Here is a 14,310-nt window from a genome sequence, read left to right as displayed (position 1 = left end):
TTCACAGTTGATTTGTGAGTTTTAACAGCAGCTGGCAAAGCAGATGTAATGACTGCCTTTCAAAGACAATTTCAATCAGGGTGAAACACAACCCAGTGTCTATCAGTCACTATTTCAAGTCAAATCTCAGAGCAGATGGGCAGTGACTTGTCATATTTATTTATTTTTTAATTGACTTTATTTATTTTGATGTAAGGGTGCCATGTAATAACAGAAAAAAAAAATGCTCTCTGGGTCTCCTCCATAGAAGGCCATGACTCAGTCTGTCTTCAACTACAGTTCTATAAACTGACAGGCTTACATTTCTTCAAACATGTATGCCCACAGGTTTCTGGACATCATCAATATAAACTCCATGAACTAGTCAATTTGCACCCCAACTAGGGGTGATAAAAATATTGGATTTGGTCCTTACCAATACAGGTCTGCTTTATTCCTTACCAATTAAGTTCCTCCTTTGTCAAATCAGACCACAAGTCAAATTACATTTACCATAAGCCTGAAGTATCTTCCAATACCTTGGTATTCAGAGATTATGTGAAAGCTAATCTACTAAAACTGAATGATGACCTGGATAAATTCAGAATCCTTCCATCTTGATGACCCTACTGCTTATGCAGAATCCTTCACCAACAAACTATATTGCATATGTAAACAGCTGCACAGATGTATCAGAAATGACTGCCTTTCAAGGAAAATTTCAATCAGGGTAAAACACAACCCAGTGTCTATCAGTAACTATTTCAAGTCAAATCTCAGAGCAGATGGGCAGTGACTTGTATTTATTTATTTATTTTTTATTTACTTTGACTGCGGTGGTGGTGCTGCGGTAGCGTTGTCACCTCACAGTAAGACGTTAGAGCATCTTCTGTGTGGAGACATGCGTGAGTGGGCATACCTTCGTTGAAGGTTGTGTGTCAGAGCTGGCAACTCGGCATGTAAAAATCTACTGCCAATCATTAGCGGACCGGAGTTCCACTGTGGCGACCCCTAACCGGGAAAAGCCGAAAGACACAACAACAACAACTTTATTTATTTTTCTGTAAGGGTGCTATGTAATAACAAAAAAAAATGCTCTATGAGTCTCCTCCATAGAAGGCCAAGACTCGGTCTGTCTTCAACTACATTTTCATAAACTGAGAGGCTTACACTTCTTCAAACATGTATGCTCAGAGATTTCTGGACTTCATCAATACAAACTCCATGGTCAATTTACACCCCAACTAGGGTGATAAAAATATTGGATTTGGTCCTTACCAATACGGTCTGCTTTATTCCTCACCAATTAAGTTCCTCTTTTGTCAAATCAGACCACAAGTCAAATTACATTTACCATAAGCCTGAAGTATCTTCCAATACCTTGGTATTCGGAGATTATGTGAAAGCTATTCTACTAAAACTGAATGATTGTTGTGTCTTTCGGCTTTTCCCGGTTAGGGGTCACCACAGCGGAACTCCGGTCCGCTAATGACTGGCAGTAGATTTTTACGTGCCGAGTAGTCAGCCCTGATGCACAACCTTCAATGAAGGTAAGCCCATCCACGCATGTCTCCACACAGATGACGCTCTAGCTGAGAATTGAACAGGACAACGTCTTACTGTGATGCGACAACGCTACCACAGCACCACCACAGCAGTCAGACTAAAACTAAAACTGAATGTTGACCTGGATAAATTCAGAACCCTTCCATCTTGATGACCCTACTGCTTATGCAGAATCCTTCACCAACAATCTATATTGCATATGTAAACAGATGCATAGATGCATCAGAAATAAATGCAATACTAAATTCAGAAATAAACCCCTACAGTGGAACCCAAACATAAACAGGCTCTATAATAAAAGAAAAAAATAGTATTGCACACAAAAATGCATCTAACTCTCAAGACGGCAAAAACAAGAAGTTATGTACTCACCATAAAGTTCGATGTATGTAGTTCATCTCGCCTCACATTCTTACCCGTGGGTTCGGAGCCGTATATCGGCTCTGACTCAGATGATTTTTACTAGCTCAAAGTCTCTCATTGGCTGGGCTAAGAGGGTATCCCAAGATGCACTGCTCCCTATCCACAGATCTAGTTTGCTGCGAAACAATGTATACACTACATACACACCTCACATGCATATAAAACAGTCACTAAAGAAAGGGACTCAGCAGGTGACAACCTGTACTCTAAATCTTATGCTCCAAATCCTCCAGGCAAGGGGAAGGTGGGAGGGTAAGTAAGAATGTGAGGCGAGATGGGCTACATACATCGAACGTTATGGCGAGTACATAACCTCTTGATGTTATGTAGTCCTATCTCGCCTACATTCTTACCCGTGGGACAGCGTCCCTAGCACCTACATCCTGGGTGGCTCATACGAAAATACTCCTGAGAACTGTGGACCCAAAGGAAGATCTGACCCTGGAAACCACGTCCAATTTGTAATGAGAAACAAAGGTGTGGGGAGAAGCCTAAGTAGCTGCAGCACATATATCATCCATTGACAAACTAGCTTGATAGGCTGTAGATGTGGAAACAGCCCGCGTAGAATGTGCCTTGACTGGAAATGGCAAATTTTTATCCCTTGCCTGATAGATGAAAAAGATGCAAATGGCTATCCATCTAGACAGTGTAACCTTGGTTTTTGGAGAACCCAATCGGTTTTCCGAAAAGGACACAAAGAGTTGGTCAGACTTCCGAATATCCTTTGTCCGGTGTAGATAGAAGCGTAATTGTCTATGCACATCCAATTGTTGAAATCTAAATTCTGCCTTGTTAGTGAAGTGGGGAAAGAATATCGGCAGCTCAATGGACTGATTAATGTTAGACACAGAAGCCACTTTAGGAAGAAACAATGGGTTTGGTCTAAGAGAGACCCTATCTTTGTGAAAGATTAAATATGGGGGCTTGATGGAGAGGGCTTGAATTTCCGAGACCCGCCAAGCTGAAGTGATTGCTATTAAAAAAGCTGTTTTCCATGTTAAGAATTTTAACTCACAGGTAGCTGCAGGTTCGAAAGGTGGCAGTGTGAGTGCTTGGAGAACAAAATTGAGGTCCCAGGGCATGACGGGTTCAGACACTGGGGGACGAAGTAACACGGTACCTTTGAGGAATGCTTTGCATAGTCTGTGGGCCATGAGACTAGGTTCATTCGATACGTGGAAATTAGATATTGCCGCTAGTTGGACTTTGATGGTGGCTGAAGCGGATCCCTGATAGAAAAGCATTGACAAGAATTCCAGAACTGAATCTATTGGGGCTGTATAAGGATCAATACCTCTAGAATGAGCCCAGATGGAAAACCTTTTCCATTTGCTAGAGTAAATCTTCCTAGTGGATGGTTTATGGGAAGACGATAGAATATGGACCACCTCAGGTGAAAAATTATGATGTCAGACTAGCGATGGAGGTGGAGTAGCCAGGCTGTCAACCGGAGATTCCTCAGAGAGGGGTGAAACTGTCCCGACATGTGTGTCAGCAAATCTGGTAGAGGGTCCAGAATCCAAGGAGTGTCCACAACGTATGAAGAAAAGGAAACCATACTTGACGAGGCCAATGTGGGGGAATCAGAATCATTCTGCTTCCCAAGGACTGAGCTTTCTGAATCACCCTAGAGAGAGAAGGGGAAATGGAGGGAAAGCATAAAGCAGACCGGAGGGCCAATCGTGAACCAGAGCGTCCCTGGTGAATCCCCCTGTGGGGGGGATCAGCGTGAAGTAGTTGCTGCATTTCGCACTGAGAGGGCTGGCAAACAGGTCGCAGCAAGGCTGACCCCATCTGCTGAAGATTCGCTCTGCAACCAGGCGATTCAGGGACCACTCGTAAGGCATAAGTATTGCTCTGCTTAGCCTGTCCGTTATTACGTTGGACTTCCCTGAAATGTGCGTTGCCACCAGGAACCGTTGGGAAGTTATTGCCCATTTCCACACTCGCATGGCCTCTCTGCATAGGGGGTATGATTGTGTCCCCCATTGCTTGTTGAGATACCACACTACTGACATGTTGTCTGAGTGTATCGCAATAGTCCCTAGAGGAAGAACTTCCTGAAGTGCCTGCAATGCAAGAAGCACTGCTTTCATCTATAGGACATTTATATGCGAATGTATCTCGTGTTCTTGCCACATGCCTTGGGCTGTCCTGCTGAGATAATGCCCCCCCCACCCCATCTGGGAGGCGCCCGTGGTCACCATGGCAACAGAGACGGGAGGAAGGAAGGGCTTTCCCCCATTCAAATTGCTGGTGCACAGCCACCAACGGAGATCCTGCTTGCACCTGTCTGTAATTAAGATGGGATGAGATAGTGGGAGTCTTTGTAGAGACCACTGGACAAAGAGGAGGCACTGAAGAAGTCTCATGTGTAATCTCGCCAAAGGGACTAGCATGATAGTTGCCGCCATGGTCCCTAGGAGTTGTAAAACCACTCTTGCCTGCGTTTGTCTGAGTGGCATCAGTATATGAATTTGTCATTGCAATACCGTGATCCTTTCTTGTGGTAGGAATACTCGCATTAGAATGGTGTCCAGCTCTGCTCCTATAAAGGTGACATGCTGTGAGGGCAATAAGGCAGATTTTTCCCAGTTTATTGTTATGCCCAATTGGTGACATAGACTGATGGTAGCGTCCTTTGTTTGAACTAGTTGATGCCTGGTGGGAGCGGTAAGGAGCCAGTCGTCCAGGTACGGAAACACCTGGAATCCTTGACGTCTCAAGTGAGCCGTCACCACTACCATACATTTGGTGAACACCATGGGAGCTGTGGTGAGACCAAAGGGCAGGGCAAAACTGGAAGTGACTGGCTCCCAGCCAGAAGCGTAGGTGACTCCTGGATGCTTTGTCCATTTTAATATGGTAATAAGCATCCTTGAGATCGATGGAGCACATCCAAACTTCCTCTCCCAACAATGGGAGAATTCACTGTAGAGTGACCATACGGAACTTGGACTTGTGTACGTAATTGTTGAGTTGACTGAGATCTAGTATGGATCTCAGGTCCCCTGTTCTTTTCGGCACCAAAAACAATCTTGAGTAAGTCCCTAATCTGATTTGGTCTGAGGGGACTGGTTGGATGGCTCCTTTTTCCAGCAGCTGAGATACCTCTGAGGCTGCTTGATCCCTTTGACTGGGTGGAACATCTGGGATTTTTCTTATTGGCGGGTGTATTGAAGAGAATGGGATGAGGTAACATCCGAAAACTATCCTTAGTACCCATTGGTCTTGGGTGATGCTCTCCCAAGCTTCTGGGTATAAGGAAATTCGACCCCCGACTGGCTCCGGATAAGCGCAATCTGGCACACCCTCAGGAGTGAGAGTATGGAGAGCCACGAAAGGAGTCGCGGTCTCCCGAATTGCGGGGGCCCCCTCTGCCTCTGGGGCGATGTCTCCCTGAATAACCCCCCCCCTGCCTCTGGAGGGGGGGGGTTCACCTTGTGCGGCAGGAAAGAACCTCTGTGATTTCTTGAACCACATCCCCCCCCCCTGCTGGGCCTTGGGATAAGGCCTAGAAGGAAGGGAAAAATGGACCCCGACAGCAGACAGGGTCTTTCCCTCTTGCTCACACCTGGTGAGCGTGTCTTTCACTTTGGTCCCAAACAAGGAGGAACCGTCAAAAGGGGCGTCAGTGAAGGAAGACTTGAAGGCCTCCGCGAAGTGACACAGGCGTAGCCAGGCCTGCCTTCTAAGGGTGATCCCTGAGCTCGCCGCCCTACTTGCTCCTTCGGCCGCATATGAGATGAGCCGCATGGACGAGTTAGTGATGGAAGTGAGGGTAGAAACCTGTGCGTTAACTGTCTGAGCTACCGCCTCAGGTATGTTACCCGTAAGAGTATCTCCCAGTTCTTTGAGGAGATCTCTCTGGAGCCGAGTGAAGTGAGATAAATAATTCTAGCGACCGTAAGGTGAAGGTTGCTGTAGACAGGGTATGCTTCCCATACCGGTTCATGGTCCTAGACTTCTTGTTAGGAGGATGGACCAACAAGGAAGATTCTGCAACTTCCTTCTGGGTGGCTGCTGCCACCACCATGGCATCTACCGGGACTCCTTTTAATAGAAACTCTTTCCCCTGGGGTGTGGAAAGGAACTTGTTGGGACGCCTGGGCACGGGCTCTACAGAATCAAGATTTTCCCACACTCTTCGACAAATGAGGTCAAGCAGCCCATCGAAGGGTGGAGACACCCAAGAGGCGGAAGGTTGAGCACCAAACGCATTAAGAAATACTGACTCCTCCTCGGAAGGAGTTTTGGAAGGCCAGCCGCCTCTTTGTTTCAGTATCTCCAGGATATCGGAGAAGGAATCATCATCAGAGGAAAACTTGGGGGACCCTTCTGATTCATCGATGTCAGTATCGGAGGTGAGAGACTCATCCTGGGAGTCTATGTGCTGCCTCTTGCACAATTTCTTTCTAGGAGGCTCCTCAGGCAAAGACTCTGGGAGACCCTCAGAAGGTTGGGGACCACTCGTGGGGGTGTCCTTAGGGCCTGGCGCTCTGCTGTCCAAAGACAGGTGAGTGTCAGAGGCTCTCGCCAGGGTGGTGGGGGACGGAATGACCGACCCGGGTGATGTGGCTGACGATCTTGCCAGTGTGCTCCGCATGGCCTCGAAGGCAGGTCCTCCTAGATCTGAGAACCGACCGGCCTCCGAGGCCACGACCGGGATCCCCCGAGCTGATGCACAGAGTGGGAGACTCGGAAACTGACAGCTGTCCCGAAGTATCCCCCCTGGGCCCAAACGAAGAGACCCGAGTCTCGAACCCTGTGGACAGAACCGACATGGTCGGAGCCGAAGTCGGCACCGATAAACCCAAAGGGGGTATCGGCGCTGACGCAGGAACATCACTCGGAGCGGAGCATACCGGCTCCAACGATAAGGATGTGCTCAGAGGAGGAATCATCAAAACGGTCGTGGTAACTGGCTCCAGAGCCGAGTGGGTCAGAGCCGAAAACAATATCGCCAACACCGGCGACTGCAGGAGCCTCTGCACTACCCTGTCAACATCCAAATCAGAAAGCCTGGAGGATTTGGTGGATAGACGGAGACTGGGATCTCTTGTCCGGTGAACCAGGTCTAACACTGAGCGATCAGCTCTGAATGGGCTCAAGGATAATTGCAGCCGACGCCGATTCGGTTAATTCAGATACCTCCTGAGGTGCCGAGGAGGTAGAGTCCAAAACCGTAATCTTCTCCGGAGGCTCCGAAGTGGCAGATGGAGCCGGAGACCTTTTCTTGGACTTGGAAGCTTTAGACTTAGTACTAGAAGCCGAATCAATAGCTTCCTCAAAAGATGATTTTAAAAGTCCTTTTAAAATTAACTTGTTTTTTCTCTCCTGGAGCACCCTAGGACTGAACGCGTGGCAAAAGCTACACGACTCCTGTAGATGGATGGCTCTGAGGCAGTAGACCCACACAGAATGTCCATCTGTGATGGACATTTTATATCCACATTTGGAACATTTCTTAAAGTCAGAAGGCTTATGTTTCTTCTGATCTTTGGACATTATGCAATGAACAGAAAGGGAGCCTAGATGTAACTCGCAAAAAAGGAAACACCACACAATTTTGAACACAGGTACAAAAAACCAACAGGCACACAGAGAACCTCTAATCTAAACAGTTCACACAACAAGACACAGCGGAAAGCAGTACTAATCACACACAAGAACCTCTAATTGAAACGGCTCTTCAGGAAACACAAGACCAAGGATTAATTAAACGACAGAGGGGAGGACTAGGTCCTCTAACTAAAACGGGCCTAGCCCGCTGGAAAGGAGGGATACCAACTACTAACACAAGCACTGAAACACACACACAAATTAGCGATCTGCAAGAATAGTTATTAAAATAGCTTTTGGGTTTGAATAAACAACGTTCTCAAAGAGAAAAGGTAAAAAAGAGGGTACTTAGCCACAGCCAAGCGAGACCACATCCGAGCTCTACAAGTGGCAAACGAGATCTGGGGATAGGGAGCAGTGCATCTTGGGATACCCTCTTAGCCCAGTCAATGAGAGACTTTGAGCTAGTAAAAATCGGCCAAGTCGGAGCTGATATTCGGCTCCAAACCCACGGGTAAGAATGTAGGCGAGATAGGACTACATAACATCAATCTTTTTAAACTAAACAAGAAACTCCGGACCCTGATTAAATCAACCAAAGCCAGATATGAGGTAAAAACAGCCACCCAAGTGGAGGACAACCACAAAGCAGTTTTTAATCATCTCAGAAACCATGCCACTAACATGTCCCTATGATTCAGGGACAGAGTTTTTTATGCAACTGTCTTGTTTTAAAACATTTTCAAGTAAGAAAACTGAACTGTAACACAACTTAGGGTTCAGTCCTTGGGCCACTCCAGGCAAATGTTAAGGGTTTATTTCTGATCAAGTTTGAAGGCAACCATAAACTTGGTGTCATCATAAACTCCTCAAAGGACACCAAAATCCTCTAAGAGGACCTTTTCCTAACCACTAGCTGTTGTCAAAACCATAGACTAAAACAAAATACAAACAAGATTATTATCATATCCTTTGGCAAGCATGACTCCCCTTGCAACTATCACACTGACAACAACCCCCTAAAAATTGATCCTGTAGTTAGGGATCTGGGAAACTATGTCAACAATGAACTGTACTTTGATCGTCACATATTCACTATTGTAAGGAAATACTTTTTCATTGATCAAATTATATCTAAAGTTAACATGTCCAGATCCAAGGATGTAATTGTTTGACTGTACTTAGCTCTTATTAGGCCAATCTCTTGAGTATAATGTCCTTTTTAGTATGCATCTATCCAAACACTTGCCACAACTGGAACAACCACAATGCTTTCTCACTTAATAAAAACAAAACATGTGCTGAAATCATAAAAATTATGCAATCTCAAAACCTTGTCCCTCTTTTCATACAAGCTACTGCAAGGCAATCTCTGCCTTACATATAGAGTTTAAAAAGACTATTCTGTCAGGCCTATTACTTATTGCAAATCCAATGGTGTTATAAAAACCTGTTCAAGGGATCTAAATCTGTTTTGCAAAACAAGCAGAACATGGAGTGACAGGTTTGTATCACAGAGAATACCACTTATTTGGAACTATCTATCACATAAAGCAAAACAGTTCTACTCTACTCAAATGTCATTTGGACAAATTAGATCGGAAACCCAAAATTCGCCCCTGGTTTAGCAACCCTGTCCCTTGTGGATAATGGAATTTTGCTCCCTTGTCAAACTTTATTGTTGTTTATGCATAGTTACTTTCTGTACAACTTAATATATCACCTAAAGTCTCTGCATACATATAACTGAACTTTACTTATTTTTTGATACAGTTTTGTTTACTTATAAGATTTATTGCATCTGCATTACATGTGTTTATTCACTGCTATTTGTATTACTGTATCACCTTATTGCTCATCTGGGCTGCAGTCGTGTCTGTTTCAGTGTCTGAAAAGGGTCTTCAGACCAATCTACTTACCCTGTCAAAAAATATAGATAAATCAACGTGTAAATTTCCAAACATATCTTTGTTCAGTCTACCTCTAGGTTATTTGTATGCAAAATATAAAGTCTAAAAACTACCAAGGGAATGTAAGACTAGGCTTCTTGAAATTCTCACAGATCAATAGTCTAGTAAGTACATATGACCTAATGAACTGTTGTGCTGTCAAGATATGAATTTACAGTTGCCTTTGCCACACATTTGTGAATGATTTTTAGGATTTGTACACATCTACAATTATAACACTGAAAGTGAACTTCTGACAGCTGTGGTTGGATGGAAGCGTTATTCAACTATGAGGTGGCAGGTGGGGGAGATAATGAAGGATGTCTGGAACTTACCAAGAAAGATCTTCCTCACAGATGAACTAATATGATAAAAATGTTATTTGTACCTAACTGTGGAGTACATTTCAGTAATCACTGACTAGGTTTAATTTGAAACAGTAATTCCTTCACAGTGAAAGGAGCTCTGGAGTACAGCTAAAAGGCAGAGGAACATAAGGCAGAGTCCTGAAGTACAAATGTAAAACAAAACAAAAAAAATTGCACACTCCTGTGCTAGACAGTGGTGTAGGGAGATAAAGCCCCTGACTACTGCTCTAGTGACCACAATTCCAGAAGATGCCTGGGTATTTGACTGCCCAGGGAGTGAGGATGGGTGTGTCCATTATGGGTGGTGGGCGTGATTAAAGGAGGAGAAAATGTTGAGAAAATGTCACATGGAAAAATGGAAATAATTATTCTGATGAGGAGAGAATGACAGGAATGTAAGATGTCTCTGCTATGAAAGCTGAACGATGCAATGCTTCTGTGTGATGGTTGTCTTAGTTGCTGACATACAAGTAAAATCACCCTTTCACCTTCTCTGCTCTGGGGGGGCTGCTAGATTACTCTGTATACCTTTAGGGGATCACAGCTGCAGATAGCTTCTTATGAGGAGGAGGAGAAGTTAGAGGGGTCCTTACTTATTTAGATGAACAGGGAAGGGACCCAGAGAAAACTGACTCAGGTTAGCTGAACTTTTGGCTCTTTTTGTAATGGTAAAACTGGTAGAGGTCTGTACTTTTTAAAATGGTACATATCAAGAAAAGACAGCTATTACTCATTGTGGGGTTTGGAGATGTTACAACTGTGTAAGTAATTTACCATAATAGTATATGCTTGATTAAGTTTACTGTCTCAGTCTTCTTTGTATCTAGGAGTTTCACAGGCAAAGCACTGTCTGATCAGTCTGCTAGCCCTGTGAGGCATACACATCCACCTAGACAAGCGCCACCTTGCCAATATAAGAGGAGCACAAATCAAACCCACATTCACAACTTTACTGCCTGAGTAAGCTAAGAGAACCTAGATATCTAAAATTTAAATCAGGGTGGAAATAGACCGTAAAGGAAGTTTTAAGGGGAGGGAATACCCCACCTGGCCTAAAACAAGAACTATAGCAGGTGTCTCACAAGAAGGATGGAGGGAGGAAATCAGTAATTCAACAGTGATCTATTCAAATATCTACCATTATGATAAGTTACCTACCCAGCTGTATGAAGTTCATCATGAAAGCATTGTTGCAGTATCGCTTACACCTGGAAAGACTCCCTGAGCTAAGATAGACTTTGTAGAAGAAGGGGACAGTTACTTGGTCTGGGTTTAGTACACTATAAAAGAGAACCTTAAAAAATCCAATTCTTGCAGTAGACTGAACATCCAGTTTATAATACTTAATGAAAGGGGCAACTTCAAGGATACTATTAGAATCCACAGTTTGCACGAAAGACCCTTAAGAAGCCACTGCTCTGACAGAGGGGGCCTTAAGAATTCCTGGTAATTGTTTACTGAAGTTTGAACAGCAGAGCTTAATTGTACTGCAAATCCATTGTGAAATAGTTTACACACTGGCAAGCCCATTTTCTTTCCTGCAAAAGAGAAGCAATTGGTCAGATTTTCTTAGATCTTTAGCCTTTTCTAAGTCAAATCTGAACTATGAACATCTTAAAAACAAATAATTATTTCTCCCTTGTTTTGGAGGTTTGGAAAGAAAGAATGGTGAAGCTCCCTCAAAGGAGGAAGAGTTAGCTTCTCTAATATGATGTTCAAGTCCCAAGAAGGAGAGAGACTTTTTCTTATAGGTTTAATGTGTTTAATCCCTTGAGGAAGAGCTTGACCTGATTAAAGTTTAATAAAACAGGACCAAGAGGCAAACAAATAAAAATGGCTGAAAAATATACTGTGATGGAAGTGCAAGGTAAGCTAAATTTAAGGAGCTAACAATGATAATGAAGGACCAGGGCAGCCCTGCCAAATTGGGGTTATGTCCTCCATCTTAACATCATCTATAAAAGTGTTTCCACTTGGATAAATAAGACATTCTGGCATTAAGATTTACAGCACGTCCTGAGAAAAAGAAAGAGCCAATTTCTGATGTAAGCTTCAGGGCTGTAATTTGGCATTTGTCCAATTACTTCAGAAGAGAGAACCACTGCTGTCTTGGCCAAAAATGGATCAACAGCATCATCCTTAGACTGTCTATCCTTATATATAAGTACTTGGTAACTGGAGGAAAAGGTGCAAAAACATACAGAAGCTTTCCCTTCCAGCTTACTAAAAAGACATCTCTTGCCATTCCTTTTTTGCAAGGAATCCTGGAGCAGAATGGACTCATTTCTCCATTTTGGATTGATGTAACAAGCCTGCATGATGAATTATGAACTGATGTACAAGCTGAATGAAGACCTCTCTGTTTAACATTCACTTGTGAGGGTCAGTCCTCGATCTACTAAAAGAGACTGCTACTATGTTCAGATTGGAGGGACTGTTGACTGCCTGAAGAAAAAGCTTTTGTTGAACTGCTACTTCCCAAGCAATCATAGCTAGCCTGTAAAGAGGATATGACTTTGTCCTACCCTTTTTATATAACACACAACTGTCGTGTGGTTTGTCATGAATGGAGTGCACCTGGAGTCCACAACTGGTGAAGAACTTTAAGTCCGTTGCTCAAGGCCATCACCTCTTTGATACTGATGTCACTCATTTTGAAAAAAGAGCTCCATACACATTGGGCTGTAGTTTACTGACAGCATGCCTTCCCATGCAAGGTTTGAGGCACCTGTTGTAATACTTCAAAGTAGAGGAGGGTGTACAAAAGTGATTCCCAGATTGGAGTCTACTCATTTGGCTTAGCAACGTAATTTTTGACCCAGACAAGAAAGTATCATAACTTGTTGGCTAAGAGAATTCTGGTGTTGAATCCAGACTGATCTGAGATGCCACTGGAATTTTCTCATGTAAAGCCTGCCATAAAGGACCAAGAGAATGGTTGAAGCCATGAATTCAAGGATGCTTAGAATCTCTCTGTGAGAGGCAAACCTTGGTTTTGCTAGATTCAGAATGTAGGCACGTGTGTTACTGTTTTGTTTGGCAGTAGAAAGGCTGTTTGAACTGTATTATCTATTTGGCAGCCTAGAAAAAAAAACATTCTGGAAGAAGGAATCAGGGAGTACTTTTTAGACTGATGGTGAAGCCTAGATTCTGAAGGAGATTCATAAAGGCCTTTATAACATCCTACTTGGAAATGGTGTGGATCAGTCAAATGTCCAGATAAGGATAGATCTGAATTCCTTGGAATCTACAAAAGGCCATGACAGGTGCCAGGCATTTTGTGAATCCTGGTGCTGTAGAAAGTCCAAAGGGTAAAGTAAACTGATAATACAAGTCCAAAAATATGAACCCCAAATATTTTCTGTGTCTCTTGTGGATAAGGATGTATAAATATGTGTCCTGTTAGTCCTGAGTAACCAGAAGAACAACTGGATGAAAAACAGGCAACAGAGTCTGAAAGGAGAGCATTCTGAAGTTAAGGACCTTCAGAAAGGTGTTTAGTCTGGAGTGGTCTAGAACAGGTCTCCAACCTGCTTCTTTCCTGGGGACTAGAAAAAATCTTAAATAAAAATCAGTTTTCCTACTGGTGGGGAGGCACTTCTACGACTTCTGATAATTTGAAACAGTAGATAGGATACAGAATTCTGGTCTTTTGGAATATGAGGAATGTTTGAGAGGGTTAGTAAGGAATTCCACTGAAACTTGCAATTCTTTCTTATGATGTTCAAAACCTAGGAGTAGGAAGTAATTGTTTCCTTAATAGGTGGCAAAGCGAAACTCTGCCCTTCTGTGGGATGGGGGAGAATGCCAGGGTGAGGAAGGGGAGTAAAGAACAAAAAGTAAAGGATTCCTCCACTGAAAGTACTGCCAAAAAATCCAAATAGTAAATCCAAATGTAAGGCAAGTACTACCACTACTACTTGCCTTACTTTTGGATTTAAGGTGTGGAAGGGGGACACGGAGAGAAGCAGGACAGGGATTACTCATAATCATAGTTGGTCTCTTACTTTTGAAAACCTGGAACACAGATTGCTTAGTCTTGGAGTCTTCTTGCAATTTCTTCTTGAATTGACCTTCATCTTTTACTGTTGCTGTTCAGTTTTAGACTCATTTCTAAAGAAAGATGTTAGTGTTAAAAGGTAATTTCTGCATTATCTAAACACTGGAAAAAGACAACATTGCTTTATGCCCTGCGTGACCTTACACATCTCTTCCCTCTTCTTGAATTCAGCTGAGTGATGACTAAACAAGAGATCTCTACAGAGAGGGGAGCATTTAATGAATGCACCTTAACATCTTCACAGAAGGCTAGAGTCTGAGCCAAGCAGATCTACAATGGCAGCAGCTCTGCTGCACCTCTGGTATCACACCCACATTTTATAGAATGTTTAGCTACTTATGAGGCAGAATGGAACACTTCTATCAGATAAGATCTCACATCTGGATTAGGATTCTCAAAC

General features: G+C 43.5%; 1 protein-coding gene across 1 annotated transcript in view; it reads right to left on the bottom strand.

Annotated features, from left to right (window-relative positions):
• Positions 1-14,310, bottom strand: part of MMS19 (MMS19 homolog, cytosolic iron-sulfur assembly component) — a 2,295,919-nt gene that overhangs the window by 1,236,465 nt on the left and 1,045,144 nt on the right. The window lies entirely within an intron of this gene.

The sequence above is a fragment of the Protopterus annectens genome, chromosome 14.part0, assembly GCF_019279795.1.
Source record: "Protopterus annectens isolate FY-2018-M chromosome 14.part0, PAN1.0, whole genome shotgun sequence".
NCBI classification, from domain to species: domain Eukaryota; kingdom Metazoa; phylum Chordata; order Ceratodontiformes; family Protopteridae; genus Protopterus; species Protopterus annectens.
Note: the sequence above shows the minus strand (reverse complement) of the source record. Positions and strands in the feature narration are given on the sequence as shown.